Here is a 15,954-nt window from a genome sequence, read left to right on the forward strand (position 1 = left end):
TATAATTTATATTATATATGATAGTATAAAGAAATACCTATACATATATGGGGAAGGTGCACTCAAAATTATGTGCTGAGAGTGGTGTCCAAAGCCACAGAGAGCAAAGAGCATAACTCTGTACTTATGACTTGGCACAGAAAAGAGCTCAGCTGGGCATGAAAGCCACGCCCATGTTGAACAGATGAGTGACAGGCTGGCATCGTCCGAGAGCTTAGGGTCAGGATTTAGGTTCTTCAGAGCTGGTGTTTCTACTTAAGGCTATAGGAGATGCTGAGGCCAGATGGTGAACCAATTAACAGTCTTTTAAGGAAAACCAAGATTCAAATGCAAAGCCAACATCCCCCAACACTGTTGACTCAGGCACCGCGGCTAGGAGACCATCTTCTGTTGCTTGAATATGCTCTCAGGACCTCTCTCTACCCTCCATGCTAAAACAGCTTATCCAAGTATATTTTCCAGACTGTCACTCCCCAGGAGGAATTCTGGTGAATAAATTTTTCTCCATCTAATTACACATTGAATGGAGGAGGCAGCATTAAATATTTAAGCTCTCAAAGGGAAGTGGGGGTGGAGGGCATCTCTCTGCAGCGTAGAATTCAGACAGACCTCGCTACAAAGGGGAAGTTATTTAACATATCTGAAACTGAGTTTTCTCCCACAGATCATATAGATAATGTGTAACCTGCCGGGTTGTTCTGACGAACAAGCAAGAAAACTTGTATGTTCTCAGGACAATTATCGGCTCAGGAAATGTAATCTCCTCCCTCCCCCTACTCATGTTATCATGCTCTGCCCACCTCTGAAGGTACCCACTCCTTCGGGACATTCCTAATGTTGGTGGCTGCTGGATCCGCCCATGATCCCCAGTGGGTCCACCAACCCACCCTTGCCCAGCCCAGTGGGTCTGTCTGGCAACACTGTCTCTGTCAAGCCCCTTAGCCCAAGGAGCACTGAACTTCCATCGTGACAAGTTCATCCAGCTCAGGTCACCCCTGCATACGGCCTTCCTGACTACACCCTTTAGCAATGATCTCACCTCCTCTTTCAGAATCAGACATCTGAATCTGCAATCAGGTCCTCCCAGCTGCCTCTAGCCCCATCTCCCCACCTGGCTCCGTTCCCAGCCATATCGGAACTTGAAGTTTTCACAACCCAACATGCACTTTTGTGCACGATGGGCCCTGGGATTTGCCCTTCCTTCCACCCGAAACATCCTTTCCCCTCCATCTCTGGCCAACCCAATGACCTTCGTTCACCTAATTGACTCCTACTTCTCTTTCTAGAGACTGGGTTTCACCACCTCAGTAGAACCTTCTCCTAAGTCTCCAGGCTGGGTTAGGGTCCTCTTCTCTATGCCTGCCAGTTACTGTTTATTTCTGGACCCTCCTCAGGTGAAGTGAGCGCCCAGCCTTCTTTTACCTGTCTCCAGTACCCAAAATGGCGGCAGGTGTCTAATGGATGTTTTATCAATAACAGAACCATCTTTTCCTTTGCTCATTTTTCCCCCCATAATCGAATCTTATTTTTTCAGTTTGACTATCAGCTCCTGGAGGACAGATGTTTGTCTTTACTGTGGGGACTAAAAAACACACTGCTTTGAACACAGTAGGCACTCAATAACTACTACTTGCTTATTGGTTGACTGATGGATTGAGGGGGGATTGAATTCCCAACAACCAATACAATGGCTGGCAGAAAAGTAAAAGTAAGAGACAACTTTAAGAACTGGGTGGGTTGAGGAGATTCTGAGTGTGTGGGTGATAGAAGGTATTATTGGGTTGGGGGTAAGAGTATAGCTGGCATGTAACCAAAACTCACATAGTCTAGACCTGGGGTTCTACCACATAGGCAAACCCTGTGAGAGCCAAGAGATCCAAAGACCTCAAAAAGTGACTCAGTCCCATATCCTCTGCCTCTTCCTTCCTTCCCAGGACAGCTTGACCACCCCACTTCCAGAACCCCTGGAGGAAGCATCTGGAAGGCTGAAGGTGACTGGGCAGCATCTCTGAGGTCATGAGGGCTAGCCAGAGGATTCCTTGTCTGTCCCAGCCCATCTCTTCCCCTCTCGTCATCCTCCCTAGGCTGCTCTCACCCCCTGCCTGGGACTGGGGCATCTGTTCAGTAGGTCCAGCAGAAAATCCCTGTCTCTACGCTGGCTTGGAATGGAAAGCTCTCCCTCCCACGGTTCAAGGGGGCTACCAAAGATCTCCTGCTCTAGGATACTTTCCCTGCTGGTATGCTGTGAGTGGAGCTGCCAGATAAAACACAGGATGTCTAGTTAAATTTGAATTTCATATAAAAAAACAATCATTTTTAGTAAAGTACATACCATGCAATATTTGAGACACACTGGTACCAAAAATTATGTGTCGTTTAGGTGAGATTCAGGTTTAACTGAGGATCCCGGCTTATTTGTTAAACCAGGCAACTCTGGCTGTGACCTAAACAGGAGGTGAAACCCACATAAAGTGGGTGAGATGGTGTCTATGAGCCCCTCCTAAATCTCAGCCCAAAAGCCACCAATCCAGCTGCAGAGCAACGTGCTGTGTGCACCCCAGCGTGCTAGAAATTCTACCATGCCCTGATCAAAGGGATGCCCTCTGGTTACTGTTAAGTAGGCAGAAATAGCCTCCTAATGGCAATGGATAGAACACAAGCCTGTATCAACCTCGTACAAATGTCTTCTTCTTTCTGCCCTTCCTCTCTTCCTTCCTTTCACTACTCTTCTTTCCTTCTTTCTTTATCCATCTATGCAGTCAGTGGATAATGGTGGTGAAATTGGCCAGGCTGCAGATTAGTTAAGGGCATGAGTTCTGGAACCACATTTTTTGGGTTTTAACTCTGGCTCTATCACTTATTACCTGCATTACTTAACCTTTCTGAAAATCTCTCTTAATTCTCTACTGCTAACAAATTACCACAAACTGAAGAGCTTAGAACAACACAAACGTATTCTCTTCCAGGTCTGTAGGTCAGAAGTCTGACATGGGTCTCACTGGGTTGAAATCAAGATGTCAGCAGGGCTGCATTCCTTACTGGAGGCTCCAGGGGAGAATCCTTTTCCTTGCCTTTTCCAGCTGCTAGAGGCTGCCCACATTCCCTGGATCATGGCCCCTTCCTCCATCTTCAATGTCACCAATAGGACAAAGTCCTCATGCTGCCATCTCTCTGGTTCTCTGTAGCTAGAAACAGTTCTTCCATGCTAAGGACTCATGTGATTAGGATAATCCAGGACAATCTCCCCATCTCAAGGTCCTTAACCTTAATCACATCTGCAAAATCTCTTTTGTCTTGTAAGGTAACATACTCACAGATTCCCAGGATTAGGTCATGGACATCTTTGGGGGGTTGTTGTTCTACCCATCAGAGTTCCCTTTTCCTTATGCATTAAATGGGATAACAACAGAACCTGCCTCATAGGGTGGTTGTGAGGATTAGATGAGTTCATACACGTAAACTGTTTGGACCACAGTCTGGTATACAGTAAGTGCCCATTGTGATGGCCTCTACTAAGCCAGGACTGTGCTCGGGGCAGAAGTGGATGCATAGATCAATTCCTCACACCCCTCCTGACACTGCCGGTCTAACAGAAGCCTTCTTGGCAATACTGAATGCCCCTTCCTTGAATCTATGCTCACCAGGCAGCCTTCTGAACTGTAACTGGTCCTTGGAACAAACAGCGCCAGAAAGAGGCAGCCCAGGCAAATGACTCCGGCATCCTCCCCTCTGAAGATAAATTTCAATATCAGAATTTGGGGGTTTCGATCTATCTGTCTCTCTTTTTTTTTTAAACATCTTTATTGGAGTATAATTGCTTTACAATGGTGTGTTAGTTTCTGATCTATCTCTTTTGCATTTGGTCCCTGAAGGTCCATGCCCCAGAGGGTCATTCCTGAGTAAGTGACCAAACTTCACATCCATGAACTTGGAAAGCTCGATGCCTGCCCCAAGGTTCAGCCACCTCAGCAATCTCCCCAGGTGCCTGACATCACTTACTTGGAATAAAGCAACGTCACTCTGCATGATGTAAAGATGCTGTTTGAAAGGGGTAACGTAGGACCACAGCAGTGCCTACTTCTTCTCACTTTCACATAAACAAAGTGCAAGTCAGCAGACCCCCAAAATATGTGCTCATAAGTGTGCTGCATCTTTTCCCCTATAGTGTCAGTGACTACTTTTTTTTTTAATTTTTATTTTATATTGGACTATAGTTGATTGACAATGTTGTGTTAGTTTCAGGTGTAAGGCAGAGTGATTCAGTTCTACATACACATGTATCTATTCTTCAAATTCTTTTCCCATTTAGGTTGTTACATAATATTTAGCAGAGTTAGCACAGAATATGGAGCAGAGTTCCCTGTGCTATACAGAAGGTCCTTGTTGGTTAACTATTTTAAATATAGTAGTGTGTGTATGTTAATCTCTGCTTTTAAGACATGGAAAGGTTTCAGAACCTATGGACAAAGTTGCAAATTCCACGGGGGTGCCCTGCCTCTTGTCTGTATCCACAGCTCCTTCGTCAATTACCCCACGGACATACCCTGCGCTTTAGAATATGAACTCGGACACTCCTGCTCCGAAGGCATGTCACATTAGCTCACACCCCAAGCCTTCCTTGATCTCCTTCCTTAGTCTTACACGGCACATTGCGCTAACTGCCTCGTCTCCCTACCAACACACACACACACACACACACACACACACACACACACACACACACAGAGCATGGCATTTATCACCCTGTGGGAAAATCAGAAAAATAACAAGTACCATAATGAACACACACTTCTTGAGGGTGTACCATGTACCAGGGTCAGTTCTGAGCACTTCATCCACATTAGCTCTGCACTGTCCCCATGACCACGTTCCACAGGATAGTGAGTTGTCTAACGCTAGACATGGAAGGAATGAAAGCAGTTCTCTATGGCTGAGAGCCAGAATGGGATGGGGACGATGACGACCAAGGATGGAGAGGGGGGTGGTTTTGATGTACTGCTTTGGCAACATCTGGTAAGGCCCCATGTCATTAAAACACAAGGATCCAGTTTCTCAGATGATGAGAGCATCCAACTGGGAGCAGCCAGAGCTCTTGGGAAGGCTGCCATTAATAAGTGCATCTTGGGCTTCCCTGGTGGCGCAGTGGTTGAGAGTCCGCCTGCCGATGCAGGGGACGTGGGTTCATGCCCCGGTCCGGGAGGATCCCACATGCCGCGGAGCGGCTGGGCCCGTGAGCCATGGCCGCTGAGCCTGCGCGTCTGGAGCCTGTCGTCCGTGACGGGAGAGGCCACGACAGTGAGAGGCCTGTGTACCGCAAAAAAATAAAAAATTAAAAAAATAAGTGCATCTCTATGAGTCAACCCATACCACTGGGGCGGCGGGGGGGGGGGGGGGCAAATTCCAGTTTAGATCTTAGTGCTGCCCGTGACCTGGTCTGGGTCCTGCAATGTGGGATATACCATTTCATGCTTTCCTTAGGAACCTGATCAATGAAACCACCTATCTTTTGATTCTCATCCCTTAAAGCTAAAGAAAGAGGAGTCAGGCTTGACACCTTGAACCTGATTTATTGACTAATTCCAGTCTCTCTCTGTGATCATTACCTGGGTCGCTCCCCACTTTAAATCAACTGAAACTGTACTCTTGTTGCAAACTGGAACCACTTTGGTTCACTTTTTTCTTCCCTATTCATCTGGGGGTTTGAAAAGCCAAGAAAAAAAATTTTGCAGAGTCAAAAAGAAGGATCTGGGATTCACTGCAGCACACAGGAAAAACAAACCTCCTGCTTCTTAACCCTTGATAGTCACTTTTCAAATACCTGGTCCCCAAAGGCCAGCTTTACACACTCCATTAATGTTGGCTGCCACTGGGACAATTACGGACAGATAGCTTTTCCCATCTGAGCAACTTCTTGAATTAAAAAGCAACTGTGCCGAAGGGAAGGGGCTTGTGTCTGCTCTATCACAGGCCTTGTAAAACATGCTTCTTCTCCTCTCTCCCACCCTACCCTCCACACACACCGTGACCACCTTTCCCATGAGTACAAGAACCAAATTAAAAACTGGATTTCACGTGTATCGTGGCTGTTATTTTAATTTCCACCCTCAGCTTTTTTTTTTTTTTAAGTCTTCACTTTAATAAATTGCATTACCTAAACATTTCCTGGGATGCAGTGTAAGGTTTGGGTCTGAACCCAGAGCCTTCGATGGAGATGTTCAGACTGCTAGGCGCAGTTAGAGTTCACTGCCTTGGGCTAGGGTGGAGATGACCTTGACTTTTGGTTGCTTAGTGGCTTTTCCAATTTTTAAGTGTCCCAAGAGACAGCATTGACTCTCCACCCGCCCCACAGCGTCCTGCCAGCGTTATCCTCCCAGAGGCTGCTGCATCATGTAATACCAGTTTTCAAGTTTTCCTTAAAAGGACCTGAGAGATACTGGCAGCACTCAGGATTGCTGGGTGCAGTCTTCAGTCTAGCACTGAGATGAGACATCTGCAGAAACTACCAGAATAACAGACAGCAGAGTCTCCGTGGGCAAGTTATTTAAGCACTCTGGGTCTCAGTTCCTTCACCTATAAAATGGAAATGGCAGTGGTAGCTACAGCATAGGCTAGTGAAAGGGGCCGAGAGAATAAAGCACACATAATGCCGAGCAGGTAGTAAGTGCTCTGGAAATGCCAGCCGACACTGACAGCAAGGATAACGATGCAATGTTCTATGGCTTTTACATGGACACCACTGCTCTGTAAGGCAGCCTGTTAAATAAAACAGTGTGAACCTAAAGAGAAATCTACCCCATGCCTCCTCTAGTGCCCTGGGGCCCATGGAGAGAGTCCAAGCCCTTTCCCCTGGGGCTTGGGTTCCTCTTGGATGAAGGCCCCACTTCCCCCTCTGCCCATCTCATCTCCTTCATGCTTCAGTTCAAACAAATGACCTGCTCACTCTTCCCCAGGCAGGGCTCTTCAGCACATCATCTACCATCCCAAAGTTCTCTCCCTTGCTCGAACCTTCTCCCCTTCTGCAGCTGAATCTACGCCTCCCAAACCCTACAGGATTTTGTTCAAATGCTGCCTCCCCTGTGACGCGGTCCCTGATTTCTCCCAAATCCAAAGGCACCTAAAGATCATTTGCTGCAGTTCCCTTTTTTTTTTTCTTTTTTGCGGTACGCGGGCCTCTCACTGCTGTGGCCTCTCCCGTTGCGGAGCACAGGCTCCGGACGCGCAGGCTCAGCGGCCATGGCTCACGGGCCCAGCCGCTCTGTGGCATGTGGGATCTTCCCGGACCAGGGCACGAACCCGTGTACCCTAGCATCGGCAGGCGGACTCTCAACCACTGTGCCACCAGGGAAGCCCAGTCCCCTTTGTTAAGGATGGGAAGGAGTGAGAGCCAAGCAAAGACTCCAGGACCACATGCCACTGGGGAGGTGGAGAAGGTTCCTACACTGAGGATGATGTCCTCTGTCCCTCTCATTTCAGACTTCTGCAATCCTGACCCAGTCCCCTGCACCCACAGCAACAGAAAGCCCTGCTCAGGAAGGAGTAGAGCCCTGGTGGCCTTCATCTTCAGGGGGTTCAATCCTATGCATATTTCAACATCCAATTAAGTGGTTCCCTGAACCTAGCTTATGATCAGAGTCACCTGTGAAGCTTTTGTACCGATGCAGACAAGCCAGCGCCATCCTTGGAGACGGGGATTCTGTGCTGAGGCCTGTGCATCTGTGTTTTCAATAAATTATCTCAAAGGCTCAACATTCCAAGAAGGTGCCCTTTCAGTCTCCCACAGAGTATTATAGTTATTTCACAGTGTTTTCTCTCCCTGTCTTGGGAGACCGCATCTGAAGTTTCATCTTTGAAACTTGCCCGCACCCTCCTAGCAGCTAGGGCAGTATTTTTTACACAACAGATACTAAATGAATAAATGTCTGATGAATCAAAGTGATCGAAGAAATGAGTGAAGTATTGCGCGCATCGGTGAATAACAGCAATAGTAGTAGCTACTATTTTTAGTACTTGCTCTGTGCCGGAAACGGCTAAATGTGCTATGTCATCTAAATCTTGTACCCCTATGAGGCAAGTACTGTTCTCTTCATTGTATAGTATAGGAACGAAGGCTCAGAAAGATGAAGTGACTTGTCCAAGTGTGAACAACCTGTAAGGTGATAAATAAAATTTTTAAGGAAACCAGGGAATGGATGGACGATGCCGCCTGTCCTGCGCCTTCCGCGGAACTAGCGCTGCCCCTGGCGGGCCTGGAAAAAAGAGCAACGTTGCTCTCTTCTGCCCTCTGCTGGCCCAATGCGGTGTAGCGGAAAGACAGCAGGAGCGAGTCTGGCTTCCTTCAAAGGGTCTGAGCCCCACTTGGGTTTCAGTGCCCTGTTCACCAGATCAGCCATCCGCCTTCCATCTGGGACCTTCATCTTGTCCAGCACGTCTCTCCACAGGCCAGGTTTGGGCACAGGCTCAGGGTGGGCTGCAGTGAGCTGTGGGAATGTGTGGGGTGCCAGGCTGCTCTGGCATCTGGAATTCCCAAGGGGCATCCCTGCCCTTGGCTCGGTAGAGACCCTTCCTTAGCGCCACCTGAGTTTGTCCTAAGAAATCATGAGCTCAAACAGAGTGTAGAGGTCCCCTGAATACCCTCCTATCTAGGGTTCTTGACTGGGGTCCATGGATGAGTTTCAGGGCATCTCGGTTTTGCTTGTTTGGGTTTATATCTTTTGTCTGGGATGGGGAAGGGTTTTGATTCAGATCTCCAACTCATGAACCATGGTGCCTAGTTTAATTCCTACACACACACACACACACACACACACACACACACACACACACACAGTAGAGGTGGGGCTGTCACAGCCCAGAAGGAGAAGGGAGGGATTGGCCCAAAATTGGACCAAGGGTCAGTGGGACTTTACTGCAGCTCCTGACACCCACCCAGTCCATCGCAAACCACAACCCACCCTCTCCCAAGCCCATCTGCCTCTCCTTTGCAAAAAGAGGCCAATTTTCAATCAGGACTGCCCTATCCCAGAGGTTATGTCTCCTGGAGGCTGGATGAGAGACTCGGCCTTGCCCAGATAGCTCTGTCCTAGCACAAAGGGGCAGCTGCATCCAGCTGTTTCCACAGAGCTGGTGACAGGTAAGAGTGCCCAGAGCCAAGGGGGCATGGGGCCAGTGGCCACCCCAGGGGCTACGCTTAGCTTCATAAACCCCTCTTATGACTCACACCCACCTCGGGAGACAGCTGGGGCAAATCTTTCCATTTCACAGATGGAAAACTGAGGCCGTAAGAGATTAGGTAACTTGGGCTTCCCTGGTGGCGCAGTGGTTGAGAGTCCGCCTGCCGATGCAGGGGACACGGGTACATGTCCCGGTCCGGGAGGATCCCACATGCCGCGGAGCGGCTGGGCCCGTGAGCCATGGCCGCTGAGCCTGCGCGTCCGGAGCCTGTGCTCTGCAACGGGAGAGGCCACAACAGTGAGAGGCCCACGCATGGTAAAAAAAAAAAAAAAGAGAGATGAGGTAACTTGCTCAGACTCTCAGCTAGACCGAAGCAGAGCCGGCCAGCCTCTCAGCTCCATGCTTTTTGTCTACATCCAGGCTCTGGGTTTAATGTGTTCATGTTTCAGCAAGAATGTATGTTCAAGGGTCAGACACCTATTGCCTCTGTTGAATAGTATCTCTGCAATCAGCCTTTCCAGAAATACCTCAAACAAGGTAGAACAAAAACAAATGCCATGTATTTCAATTTCATATGCGCTCGGATTATCTCCTACACATAGAAGGACCAGGAAATATCCTTCATGTAGAGAGTTCGGGTCTCTCACTAGCACTAACCCCCAGTCTCTGCCCCAGGATTTCTCTTAACTGTCCTTGGCCCTTTTTGTTCCCAGCAGGTGATCAAACCAAACAGGCAAACCCACTTTCCAAAGTGAAGGAAGGCAAAGAACTACAATTTATTAATGACTTCGGCATCCCAAGGACGTTCACTTCATTATCGCATTCTTTTAATAGTTAATGAATCCATGCATTCATCCAGCACAGATGTCTTAAAGGCCTACTTGGCCCCAGGCTCTGTGGTCCTGGGGTGCAGCAGCGGCTGGTCACAGCCCCACCATCATAGAGGTAGTCTTCTAGCCAGACAGACAACAGCGACAAAAACAAACAAACAAAAATGGTCATGAAGAGAACCTAGGGGCAAGATGGGAATAAAGACACAGACCTACTAGAGAACGGACCTGAGGACATGGGGAGGGGGAAGGGTAAGCTGGGACAAAGTGAGAGAGTGGCATGGACATATATACACTACCAAACGTAAGGTAGATAGCTAGTGGGAAGCAGCTGCATAGCACAGGGAGATCAGCTCCATGCTTTGTGACCGCCTGGAGGGGTGGGATAGGGAGGGTGGGAGGGAGGGAGACGCAAGAGGGAAGAGATATGGGGACACATGTATATGTACAACTGATTCACCTTGTTATAAAGCAGAAACTAACACACCATTGTAAAGCAATCATATTCCAATAAAGATGTTAAAAAAAAAAAAACAAATAGAAAGGAGACAGAAAGATTCCAGGTGGAGAAGAATGGTGGGCGGGGGCAGGGACCTACAGAAGATGGAGAGACCCCGTAAGGCATCCTGAGAAGACCCTTTACGAGGAGCTGTGAGGGCTGAGAAGGAACAAGCTGCGTGATGCAGAGGGAACAGCAAATGCAAAAACCCTGAGGGGGGGCAAGACTTGGTCTAGGTGGAGAGCAGGAAGAAGGCCACCACTGAAGAGCAGTGTGACACACGAAGAGGGGGACGAGGGGGGAACAGGGGAGATGCAGGAAGGGGACTGTGGGCTCTAGAAAGGAGCCTGGAGTGTTTGCAACAACCTGGTGAGGTCTGTACTACTTCTGCTCCCATTTTACAGTTAAAGAAACAGAAGATGGCATGTAATATTGGGGAGAACTAGGTTTGGGGTGGGTTGCTATTCAGGGGGATACCTCCCCTGATGGTCAGAAGTAGGGGTGAGGGTGGAGGCAGCTAGTGGGGCCCCCCCGGACTTCACCTGATGGCGTACAGGTTGCAAACCGCCCTGGGCCTTCTCCCGGGCTCTCTCTGGAGCGGTTGGAAGCGGCCCATAGGAAACCAGGTGACGACGATGTGGACCATCGTCGGGCCGCGCGGGGATGGCTGGCGGCTCCCTGAGCCATGCCTAAAGTTCTCACTGGCCGAGCTAAAGGGACACGGTACCTGAAGGATCTACTGTGAGGGGGTCCTGATGCCCTGGCTTTGGGAAGGAAGCGCATCTCCAAGCTGGTGAGACTCCTGTTGGGGTCTCCCAGGTTTTCAGAAATGCATTTGGGGCAGCGTGGGGCTGCCTCCCCAGGGAGGGGCAGAGGGCTGGGACGGGGCAGGCTGCAGGTACCGGGACACCTTGTACCCCTCACGCTGGCTCCCGGGCCCCGTGTCCACCTGTCCTCAAGGACGCATCTAGAGGATTTTCCTTCCCCTCCATGAAGCATGAGGGCAGTATCACCAAGGCAGAGCTTGTGTGGTGCTGTGACTGAATCTCCTGCCGGGAGCCAGGTGGGAAAGTCGTCATTTCCCACAGGCCCTGGGAACACTCGGGCCTCATCACCCCCCCATCCCCCAACGTGCGTTCAGCAGGTCCCTCCCGGCTGCCGTCCTTGTTGGTTTATTTTATGAGTTTTTAAAAATTTGTTTTCAGTTTATTTTTTTAATGAACTACAGCTGCTTGTTGGTTTTATTTAAATGTTACTCTGTTTGGATGCATTTTCCCCTACTAAATATAGAGTAGCTTTTCTGTCTAATTTTGTATTTTTTAAAAAGGGCTTTCCCAATGGTCTTAGCTTCGGCTGGGGCTCTGAAGTCCGCCGCGTCGGACACTGGGGACCCTCCCCTCTGCTTATATGAGCTACTTCCCTGGCTTCCAGGGACAAAGGCACTAGGACTGACCCCCTTGATCACACTGGCTCATGCTTCTGCAGCATGTACTTACGTCTGGCTTCATTCTCATCACCTATCGCGAGTTTAATTGTTTCATCACCACGACGACCCTTTAAGGTGAGGACAGTATGAACCCTATTTTTACAGATGAGGAAACTGAGGACAGAGAGGTTAAGAAACCTACCTAAGGTCACACAGCTAGTAAGTCCAAGAGTCAAGTTGAATCCAGGCAGTTGGGCTCCAGTTGCCTGCTGTTGGCTCCAGTTCGAGTCGGCATCTACCCCCACAATTGTAGGCTTCCGTGTGTTCGGCCATTTACTAGGCATCCCGCCGCCCGTGGACTCAGCCTGTTCAGACTGGGCCGTCTCAAGCTCAGGACCTTGCTCTTCTGTCTGTCAGCTGGTGGTACCACGAAGGTGAAGGTCAGCTGTTCTTCCTGCTAAGCGGCCTTCCCTGCCTTTGTTGTAACAGCGTCAACTTCTCTCCTTCGGGGGACCGCTCTCCCCGCTCTCCATGTGCTTCTTGCTGCCAATCGTAGAACGCCAACCTCCAGCCACAGCGGCTGGTCCAGGGGTGGGAAGGTCATGGGGACCAGTAAACCAAGGGCCTCCTGTGCGTGTGTGTGCAGACACTCGCTGAGGGAGGTCCCTCTTCCCTCTCGGGTCTCCGTGCCAGGATGACGTGAGCCTGGAGCTGCCCACAGCCGGGTACCCTCCCACGGCCAACAGAGGGCAAGGGTGAGGCCCGCATGGACGCTCAACGTCCTGGAAGACAACAGTCTCAGGATGCCCAGGGATGGAGGTAGTTTCAGCTGGGCTTCTATCACTTGCAACCACCCAATCTGACCCCAAACTAGGGACCTTGCAGCCCTTCTTGTCACCTCTGTCTCCCTCATGACATATGCTATTGATTTCCAGGTCCAGTCGCTTCTTGGTTTCTTGGCCCCATCCTCTTGCTTCCATCACTGCCCTGGTGCAGACAGTCATGATCTCTCCCCTGAACTATTGGCACGGTCTCCCCAAGACCAGCTTCCTCCAATCCAGCCTTCCCCTTTCCACCAGGCAGAGCCATCTCAACACAAACACGGGCCAGCCAGGCTCTCCCCCAAGCATTGCAAGGATTTCCCATCAGTTTCCAATGATGCCCAGACTCCTTAGAACAGCAGGTGAGGCCCTGAATGGCTGGAGGACTGAACTGTCTCAGCTTAGGGCGATCACTCACGTGGTCCCCACTTCCTGGAACAACTGTCCGTCTCTTCCTTCACCGGGTCAGCCCTTGTCATCCTTCCAGGCTCAGCTGAGTGTCTCTCCTCCAGTTAACCCTCCTTGGTCATTCTAAAGGCCCCAACACTTCTCCTCTGTGCTGCTCTGGGGTCCAGTGCATGTGCCCATCGCTATCCTCTGTCCCCATTAGGCCATACGATCCTTGAGGGCAGCGAACACAGCTCATGCTGACAACCCTAGTGCCATCTTGGTGGCTGGAATGTGGTAGAGCCTCAGCAAATAACTGACCTGCATTAACCTTCTGACCCTCACTTTCTCATCCATCAAAGGCGGAGCTTAACAGGGGGATCAGCTCGGTGCTTTGTGACCACCCAGAGGGGTGGGATAGGGAGAGTGGGAGGGAGACGCAAGAGGGAGGGGATATGGGGATAGATGTATATGTATAGCTGATTCACCTTGTTATACAGCAGAAACTAACACACCATTGTAAAGCAATTATACTCCAATAAAGATGGTAAAAAAAAAAAAAAAAGGTGGCGCTTAGACGAGGTGAACTCTGTAGAACTCTATGATTCTGGAAGTCGGAAGCCAGCCCAACACATGATGACTTCGGTGACATCTTTACCAATTGAATTTTTGCAGTCGAGCAAAAGTTCAAGGGATGAGCTTCTTTTTCCCATTTCCTGTTCTCCCCCCCATGTAGGAGATCTGCGTGTGGCTGCTAGAAATCACATAACTCGATCCATTTAAAAAAACAGAATCATTTTCATGTTCAGTTCTGATAGTTTGAAAATTTTAATCCCTTGCATTTTCTCTTGACTTCAGGCCAGAGTCAAAGTAGATTTATGAATTTCGCACGATTGCAAGTTAACAGATAACTTCATGTTCTGCTGAGCCAGTGCGAACCTTTAATGTTTAATCAAGAAGTGGAATTAGGAGTTAAGTGCTCCTGCCTTGGGATATTGAAAAAAAATAAAATAAGAAATACCCCTAAGTCTTCTGATCACAGCCAACTTCCAGTCTCTCTAGCCGGCCAAGGTTATTCCCAGCTGATGTAACTTCAGAGACTAGTGCTCTCCAGTCCTAAGGCGATGAAGTCTTTGTTTTAACAACCGGTGGAGGAATGGAGGAAGCCATACAGGCAAGCCAAGCACTTCAGCATCACCCCAGAGCCCGCGTCCACTGCAAGAGACGTGATAGTTGGTGTATGAGTCTGCTAGGGATGTGGTAGCAAAGAACCACAAACTGAGTGGCTCAAACAAAAGAAATGTACTTTTTCACAGTTCTAGAGGCTGGAAGTCCAAGATCAAGGTGTTGGTAGGGCAATACTCCTTCAGAAGGTGCTAGGAAAGGATCTGTTCCAGGCCTCTCTCCTAGCTTCTCGCAGTCCCTTTGCCTATGGTACCTGAACTCCAATCTTCACATGGCATTCTCTCCACATGCGTGTCTGTGTGTCCAAATTTCCCCTTTTTATAAGGACCACAGTCATATCGGATCAGGGCCCACCCTGCTCCCTCAAGACCTCATCTTAACTAATTACATCCGCAAGGACTCTATTTCCAAATAAGGTTACATTCTGAGGTCCTGGGGGTCAGGACTTCAAAATGTCAGTCCAGGCGGGTAGGGAGACACAATTCGACCCATGACAGTCATCTGGGTGGGAAAATATTTGAATATTCAGTCATTTGCATCTAGACATTGCTTTTGGTGCGTTCCACAACTCTAGCTAATTGTTTTTAGGATGTTTTTGCTAATAACTTTCCATCCCCTTTCTGCAACTAGCCTTTTAAGGGTCTACTATAACAGGCCCCAGCCTTGATTAAGCTGATTTATAAATTATATAGCTTGGCATCTTCAAAAGCAAGAATATGCAGAAAATGCAAGAATGTTGGCAAAGCTGCCAGGTTGAAGGCTGCCATGGCTGTCTGGAGTCCAGCTCCCCTCTTTAGCCCTGCCCCTCTGGGGGCTCCCCTCCACAGTGGCACACTTTAGAGCTAGCTTCTCAAAGGCAGCAAGAAACAACTTTTCTCAGCATTCAGGAAGCAGAGCAGCTAGAAATGCTGGTTCCTCTGTGCAGAACCCTGTGAAACACTGATATGGTAAAGCCAAAATGAATATAATCAATGTATAAGGGCCTGCTCAGTTGGTCATTATCTTTTTGAGATTCTAGTTTTGACAAGAAGCAGCAGGCCCCAATGGCTTCAGGGGGAAAAAAAAAACCCTTAAAACTGAGGAAATGATATTTATGTCTTTTATGTTTAATTGTTGAAAAGCTGTCCACGATCAGATTTCAGAAGAAGAACAAATCGGTCCAAGTCAGGGACACCAACGTCTCATGGGAATACCATCGTACCCTGCACCAAGTTGGAAAAATAGGAAACAGCGGGATCCGGTTGTACAGCCAGATATTCCGTGGAAGCTGAGGGCGTGAAACAGTACAAGGGGAGCTGTCACGCCGAAGCAAGGAACGGCAGCCCCGCAGGTTGTCTGTCCCCTCGAGCCTTCGCCCCAGCATCCAGGTAAGCTCTGAAGGCAAGAAAATCTACCAGCTGCTTGACCACAGACTTGTTCTCACCTCTGCTTCCTCCAGGGGGGTCACAGTCTTTGACGGGTGAGACGTGACACACACGCACGTGGAGGTCAAGCTTTCTCCCTCTCCCTAAGGCACAAGATGGCATTTGCCACTGTCTAGATAGATGGAAACCAATCCTTCACTCCTGGCTTCGCCCCAAGAGAGCTTCCGATCCACCACAACCCCCTCCCATACCATGCGTGCACCCTGTGCAT

Source organism: Stenella coeruleoalba (assembly GCF_951394435.1).
Source record: "Stenella coeruleoalba genome assembly, chromosome: 19".
Classification (NCBI taxonomy): Eukaryota; Metazoa; Chordata; class Mammalia; order Artiodactyla; family Delphinidae; genus Stenella; species Stenella coeruleoalba.